Genomic DNA, 8,210 nt, shown 5'->3' with positions numbered 1-8,210 from the left:
TTTTTGTGTGTGCGCGTTGTAGTGTTTGTGGGTGTGTGTTGTACTGTGTGTGGTGTGTTATGTACTGTATATATATATATATATATATATATATATATATATATATATATATATATATATATAAACTCTCTCTCCCACTGCAGTATCATAATCACAGTGCACCTATATAGAAGGGTACAAGCTCAGGGACTCTTTTGCACTGCTATAAACCTCAGAAAATAGAATTAATAGTATTCTGGGACATAGTAAGTGGAGAGGCAAACCATATATACAGACACTCATTCAGTGCTGGGGCTCGCCAGACCACCCCCACTAGCAATTGGACGTACATCTGATTGGGTCGCGCACGTCCCAGGTTACTGTCGACGGGGATCGGGAACCCTGCCGTCTCCACTGCAGGGAGATGGACAGGGTTAGGGGGGGAGCAGGGAGGTGGAGGATGGCGATGGGGGACAGCGACGAGGAGGCGGGGACCCGGGGAGAGCTCCGGTTGAAGGGTATGCGCGTGTATCTCGTGCACACACATCCCCTTCCGGTGGAAGACCAGTGCTCCATCTGTATATATACAAAAAGGGAAACACATGGAAACATTTGTCTCCACTAAAGATTCCCTTATTAAGTAACTACTGCAACAAAATATACGTCAATACGTATCACAACTGTAAGCGCTGAAATATTACTCACAAGCTTGTGAATAAAACATCCATCAAACAAGTGTACAGATGAAAGCTGCGGCTGACTGGCAGCACATGACACACTTAAGGCCCATACACACTGGGCGACTATGAGCTGAATGTTTGAGTGGCTTTCAGCTAAAAGCCGCCCAGTGTGTATGCTTCAGCAATGAGCGGTCTGTGCTGCTGCGTGCTCCCGCTACATCGCCGGGAAAGCTGCTCCTCTGCTGGTTATACGGAGCGGCTTTCACGATGGCTTTGCGTAGCGCTGCGCTATGCAACGCCGTCCTCCCCTCTCCCGTCGACGCCGGGCAGGGGGAAAGCCGCCCAGTGTGCATGGACCTTAAGAGTGACAAATCTATATTAGATCATAACCACACACTAACCCAGCAATTACTTATATAATACCAATAACGGACAAACACTATAATAACAGTAGACAGAGAATGTTTTTAATCTTCAATTTTCAATCTAATGAATCTCTTTTTGCACCATTTATTATTTTTCTTCACACATCTATAATTAAAAGTTTTTCATACATCGCTCTTTATATCCCTAATACAGGGCATTGAATATCTACACACTGAGCTGCTGGCTATGTCCCCAGCCCCTCGTGCTGCAGAATAGATGCTGTGTCAGAGAGAGAAATGGGATAAGAGAGAGGGGGAGAGAGAGAAATGGGATAGAGGGGGAGAGAGAGAAATGGGATAGAGGAGGAGAGAGAGAAATGGGATAGAGGGGGAGAGAGAGAAATGGGATAGAGGGGGAGAGAGAGAAATGGGATAGAGGAGGAGAGAGAAATGGGATAGAGGGGGAGAGAGAGAAATGGGATAGAGGAGGAGAAAGAGAAATGGGATAGAGGGGGAGAGAGAGAAATGGGATAGAGGGGGAAAGAGAGAAATGGTATGAGGGAGAGAAATGGGATAAGAGAGAGGGGTAGAGAGAGAAATGGGATAGAGGGGGAAAGAGAGAAATGGGATAGAGGGGGAGAGAGAGAAATGGGATAGAGGGGGAGAGAGAAAAATGGGACAGAGGAGGAGAGAGAGAAATGGGATAGAGGGGGAGAGAGAGAAATGGGATAAGATAGAGGGAGAGAGAGAGAAATGGGATAGAGGGGGAGAGAGAGAAATGGGATAGAGGGGGAGAGAGAGAAATGGGATAGAGGGGGAGAGAAAGAAATGGGATAAGAGAGAGGGGGAGAAAGAGAAATGGGATAGAGGGGGAGAGAGAGAAATGGGATAGAGGAGGAGAGAGAGAAATGGGATAGAGGGGGAGAGAGAGAAATGGGATAGAGGGGGAGAGAGAGCGAAAGAGAAATGGGATAAGAGGGGGAGAGAGAAATGGGATAAGAAAGGGGCGATAGCAAAATGGGTTAAAAGAGGGTGATAGAGAGAAATGTGATAAGAGAGGGAGAAAAATGGGATAAGAGAGGGTGAGAGAGAAATGGGATAAGAGAGGGAGAGAAATGGGATAAGAGAGGGAGAGGAATGGGATAAGAGAGAGTGAGAGAGAAATGGGATAAGAGAAGGGGAGAGAGAGAAATTGGATAAGAGAAGGGGAGAGAGAGAAATGGGATAAGAGAGGGTGAGAGAGAAATGGGATAAGAGAGGGGGAGAGAGAAATGGGATAAGAGAGGGGGAGAGAGAAATGGGATAAGATAAGGGGAGAGAGAGAAATGGGATAAGAGAGGGAGAGAAATGGCATAAGAGAGGGTGAGAGAGAAATGGGATAAGAGAAGGGGAGAGAGAGAAATGGGATAAGAGAGGGTGAGAGATAAATGGGATAAGAGAGGGGGAGAGAGAAATGGGATAAGAGAAGGGGAGAGAGAGAAATGGGATAAGAGAGGGGGAGAGAGAAATGGGATAAGAGAGGGGGAGAGAGAAATGGGATAAGAGAAGGGGAGAGAGAAATGGGATAAGAGAGGGTGAGAGAGAGAAATGGGATAAGAGAAGGGGAGAGAGAGAAATGGGATAAGAGAGGGAGAGAAATGGGATAAGTGAGGGTGAGAGAGAGAAATGGGATAAGAGAAGGGGAGAGAGAGAAATGGGATAAGAGAGGGTGAGAGAGAAATGGGATAAGAGAGAGGGAGAGAGAGAAATGGGATAAGAGAAGGGGGGAGAGAGAAATGGGATAAGAGAGAGAGAGAGAAAGTGTTATGGGGAGAGGGTGAGGGAGAATGATGGGAAGAGGGTAAGGGATGGTGGGTATACAGTAAGTGGTGCTTAATAACCCAGGATATACCAGACAAGACAACTAGTGACCTCCCCAGTTATGAGTCTGAACTAAATAATATCTTCATAGAGTTTGAGTATCATTCTGTTGAGACCTGTATTGGTAAATCCGGCAGCATTATAACGTATGCAGAACATATATAAAGCAGTGCTGTATGGTATTCATTTACTGTATTCATCTGCAAAATCCCCATTAAATGCCCACTTTCTATTTTATTTTATTGGTTTATTGCCACTAGCAGATACACTCAGACAGCGCACCATACGGGTGTAATATGGGAGTGCAGTGACGCGTAATCAGCCAATGTGGAGGCCGGAATATCTGCACCTAGCACAGGGCCAATGGTGGTACAGTGCAGCTAGTGGTATTTCAGCAGCTAAAGACACTGACATCTAGTTACGGGCTTATAGGGCTATTTCCATAAAGTGAGAATAAGCCCCATAGTGAGTAAGGGCCTTATTCTAGTTCACTCTTAGAGGCAAATTCCTTCTTAGCTGGACAAAACCATGTGCACTGCAGGGGGGTAGATGTATCATGTGCAGAGAGATTTAGATTTGGTTGAGTTATTTTGTTTCTGTGCAGGGAAAATACTGACTGCTTATTTTTACACTGCAATATAGATCTCACTTTGAAGTAAAACCCCACCCAAATCTAACTCTCTCTGCACATGTTACATCTGCGCCACCTGCAGTGCACATGGTTTTGTCCATCTAAGAAGGAATTTGACTCTAAGAATGAACTGGAATAAGGCCATAAGTTCCCTGCATTTATAATACTGACATAGTGAGTAATATGAAAATAACAGGGGTCACAGGAGTGACCGGAAAAAGGGAGAACAGCAAAGGCTTTTTGGGGCACACTTGAAATAATGATAATTGAACAATTTAAAACATAACTTTTAATGGATACATTAAGCTAATAAAGTAGTACGTCTAACTATATTGAAAAAAATAATTCTCATTATTTGAGAAAGTATGACAGCAGTCACAATTTTAGTTAAGGCGAAATGATCAAGGAAACATGAAAATGAGGCTCCACTGTAATTTGGAAATTATCCAACCTAATTAATTTAATCACAGGGATTTTAATGCCCGTTATATATGTGATATATTCTGAAGTGTGGAGCTTGGAGATCAAGGACGCTTGACACTTATCCCCTGCTGATAAGATGGGTTCTAATTCCCGGTAATAAATGAGTAAATGTAAATGAATAGTGAGTAATATCTCCGTACTTATAATGTGTGGCTCTGCAGGTGTAATACTAACATCGCTTCTCTGCCTTTTGGCTAAGATCAAGTGTAGTATCTGTTCTTATCAGTGGGTATGGACCGGCCCCTGGCAGAGAATAGTGAAAGGCCGGACTGAGTAGCTGCTCTGATGGGCGGAGGGTGTGGGACCCCTCATGCCTGGGAGTGGTGAAAGGTCTGGCTGAGTACCTTAACCTTGGGATCGGAGAAACACTGAGACTGAGTAGATTGCTCTTCTGAGGGGGTCTCAACCCCTAAGAGAGTCATTCGAAAAGTCCAGTGGAGTACCCATTCCCATGCCAGGGGTGGAAAGTGCCCTAGGTGGGAGCAGAGAAACACTTGGTCGGACGCTGACTGGCCGGCTGCCTGGGGTCCAAGGCTGCACTGTGCCCCCAGGGAATCTCGGGGGTGCCGGAACATGCACGGGTGATCTCAAACGGCAAGCTTCACAAAGTGATAAAATAGAGAGTGATAAACCACCAGCCAATCAGCTCCTACCTGTCATTTTTCAAACCCAGTTTGTGACATGGCAGGTAGGAGCTGATTGGCTGGCTGTTTATCACTCTCCATTTTATCACTTTGTGAAGCTTAGTACATCTGACCCATAGTCACCATGCACTAATATGGCACGTGCACTGCGCACTCTTCCTTTAGGTTAGCGCTTCACGTCCTTACCCTGGGCCTTTTGGTTGGGGTAGGACAATTTTCACACCCCCACCCCGGCCTTCTGCCTAGGGTCTCTTTCTTATTTATTTTCCCTCTCACATTTGTCACTTTTCACGTTTTCTGTTTTCTGTAGTGTGTTACTTTTTGGGCTGTGTGTATGACCCTGTGTGTATGGGGCCATCCACTCGTCAATGTACTAAAGCTCTCATCCTTTTTGGGAGAGCTTCGGTCCCTTGAGGGAGACCCCAAGCCGCAAGGCGGAGGGAAGCCTACTGCCGATCTCCAAACCTTTGGGTGCGGAGGACCCACAGTCCTAACCTTTCTGGGGGTTGAGGAAAATGGGTCTCTCTAAATTTCAGGGAAGAGAACCCACTGATCCCTTTTTTCCCCTCTTCGGCCTTATGGCTGTGAGGGGTTAGGGGAGTAACGGGGCCCTTCTCCTTTGGCAGAGGGTCCATAAGTACGTACGGCCCCCTATGCATGATTTAGGTCACTGCAATGGGTGTTGGGAGCACACTTCGGGCTCGCTGAGTTTCTTCAAACTTTTCAAACTGACATAGTGAGTAAGATCTCTGTAATTATAATGTGTGAGTGTTGCTGGGTAGTACATGTTGGGTAATGATTGGAGATCCTGTATTATTTGCCCCCCCCCCCCCCCCCCCGAAGCCCTTTATGTATTATGTGGCACAGTCAGTGGGGACATCAGTATTGTGTTATAATGTAACACAACGCACAATGTATCCAGGCTGTTTCCTGCCCAGGTTCCTGCTTTGGGTTCCCGTATATGAAGCAGACTGGGAGCCTTTGTTTTCTGTGGAAAGCACCAGTATTACCCCCAGTGGTAAAAAATATTCGCTAGGAATATTCAGGCGCTTTAACAGTGAGCTGATCCTACAATAAAAGCTGCTGCCTGGGTGTGAGGGTAGTCACTCCTCACTGGTTCAAAAAAAGAGAAGAAATACTCGCACAAGGTGAGTTTTGGCAGCGCTTAAATCAATGAATGGAAAACAAAATTTGTTTACAAATGTATAAATCTTTTTACTGGTTTAAAAATGCATATATACATACAATATAATGATACAGTCATGAACAAATAATCATAATAAAAATTATTAAAATGGAAAAGGTGGGGAATAAAAGTAAACTGGAATTAATGGAAATAAAGTTAGTAAAGAATTATCCCGTCTCAAAGGACATGTATTTTGTGAGCAGATAATGTAGTCACTTGACTTGTGGAAAAAACGGGTAAGTGCACTTTACCAATTTTTGAAGTATCTGGATCTTTGTGGAGCAATTTTTGATGATAGGAGCTGGATGAATCCTCACAATAGATGCGGCTTATTTGTCGTGCCGCTGGAGGGGTCAGTGATCGCTGGATGCAGTGGACCTCTGTGATGAGGTGTGAGACAGATGGAACGTGTCTCCAACACCAGAGGAATGATGTTTTAGCGATATGACAAATTGAAATTGCAAAGTTGTAAAAGTGTGGCTTCCGTGACCCAGGGGTGGCCTCACTGGTGTGGATGTTGGTACCAGTGGTATCTGGGAGCACGGTGTCCGCCTTGTAGCTGAATAACCAGATAAGCAAATGAGACAAATGTCCACAATGAAGTCAATCTCACAAACCGTCCTGAGGCTGGGATGGGGGGAGCAAATCACCTAACGCGTTTCACTGCGTCCTGCAGCTTTATCAAAGGTGTGGGGGACTGTGTACCTGATGCAGGTATATATACCTTCCTTAATGAGTAAGTTAGTGCACCTGTGAGGTGCAGTTTACCAATACAGGTACATCAGATCTATCTATCTGATGTACCTGTATTGGTAAACTGCACCTCACAGGTGCATTAAGGTACTCATTAAGGAAGGTATATATACCTGCATCAGTTACACAGTCCCCCACACCTTTGATAAAGCTGCAGGACGCAGTGAAACGCGTTAGAGAATTTGCTACCCCCATCCCAGCCTCAGGACGGTTTGTGAGATTGACTTCATTGTGGACATTTGTCTCATTTGCTTATCTGGTTATTCAGCTACAAGGCGGACACCGTGCTCCCAGATACCACTGGTACCAACATCCACACCAGTGAGGCCACCCCTGGGTCACGGAAGCCACACTTTTACAACTTTGCAATTTCAATTTGTCATATCGCTAAAACATCATTCCTCTGGTGTTGGAGACACGTTCCATCTGTCTCACACCTCATCACAGAGGTCCACTGCATCCAGCGATCACTGACCCCTCCAGCGGCACGACAAATAAGCCGCATCTATTGTGAGGATTCATCCAGCTCCTATCATCAAAAATTGCTCCACAAAGATCCAGATACTTCAAAAATTGGTAAAGTGCACTTACCCGTTTTTTCCACAAGTCAAGTGACTACATTATCTGCTCACAAAATACATGTCCTTTGAGACGGGATAATTCTTTACTAACTTTATTTCCATTAATTCCAGTTTACTTTTATTCCCCACCTTTTCCATTTTAATAATTTTTATTATGATTATTTGTTCATGACTGTATCATTATATTGTATGTATATATGCATTTTTAAACCAGTAAAAAGATTTATACATTTGTAAACAAATTTTGTTTTCCATTCATTGATTTAAGCGCTGCCAAAACTCACCTTGTGCGAGTATTTCTTCTCTTTTTTACCCCCAGTGGTCTTACTGACAGTGTGGAGACCCCAGCTGTTAGCTGTGACGCTGACCCCCCCCCCCCCCCCCCCCGCTATTTATGTTACTACTATTAAACAACAGACTTATAGTTAGTCAGAAACGCGCAATAATAACATAATAACATATGGAGCTTATCTGTCCGGACAATTGGCAGCGGGTATGCGGTGGCCTGCGCTTTCTGTACATAAACACGTATAAACTCTTCTGCGCACACCCTGCAGTATAACGCTCATAATACCGCCCATGTTTTTTTTATTTTGGTCCATGGGTAGAACCAGGAATAACTTGAGGGGCGCCTCACTTTCTTGGCCTGCAAGTGTACCCCCTTTTTCATATCATTTTCCTGTGTGCCCACAAATTCCAGATCTCCCGCCGACGCAGGGCCCTGCTGAAGTGTTGGCGCAGTTGCAGATTGCCCGCACCCGGGCGGTCATTATTTGTCAGTGGTGTTACCCATTAATGAACATCAGTGGTGCAGAAGTGTCCCGTTGTGGGGTTACATACTTACTAAGGGTCAGTTTGCCAAAGCTGGTGACCATCATGTGGAATTTCATTGATGTCTTAAACAGGAATTAATGCCATGCCGGGCTGTTTTGCCATCTATACCTATGGGTGTTTTTTAACTATGGACACGATTTGTCACACCGATCCTAAAAGGTGCATACATACGGTGCAATTCTGTCTAATGTCACTGCACACAGATTGGGGTTTC

General features: G+C 44.9%; 1 pseudogene; it reads left to right on the top strand.

Annotated features, from left to right (window-relative positions):
* Positions 1-4,172: 4,172 nt before the first annotated feature.
* On the top strand, positions 4,173-4,308 carry LOC146025450 (U2 spliceosomal RNA; annotated as a pseudogene).
* The last annotated feature ends 3,902 nt before the right edge of the window (positions 4,309-8,210 follow it).

The sequence above is a fragment of the Crinia signifera genome, chromosome 7 (assembly GCF_055691185.1).
Source record: "Crinia signifera chromosome 7, ASM5569118v1, whole genome shotgun sequence".
Classification (NCBI taxonomy): domain Eukaryota; kingdom Metazoa; phylum Chordata; class Amphibia; order Anura; family Myobatrachidae; genus Crinia; species Crinia signifera.
Note: the sequence above shows the minus strand (reverse complement) of the source record. Positions and strands in the feature narration are given on the sequence as shown.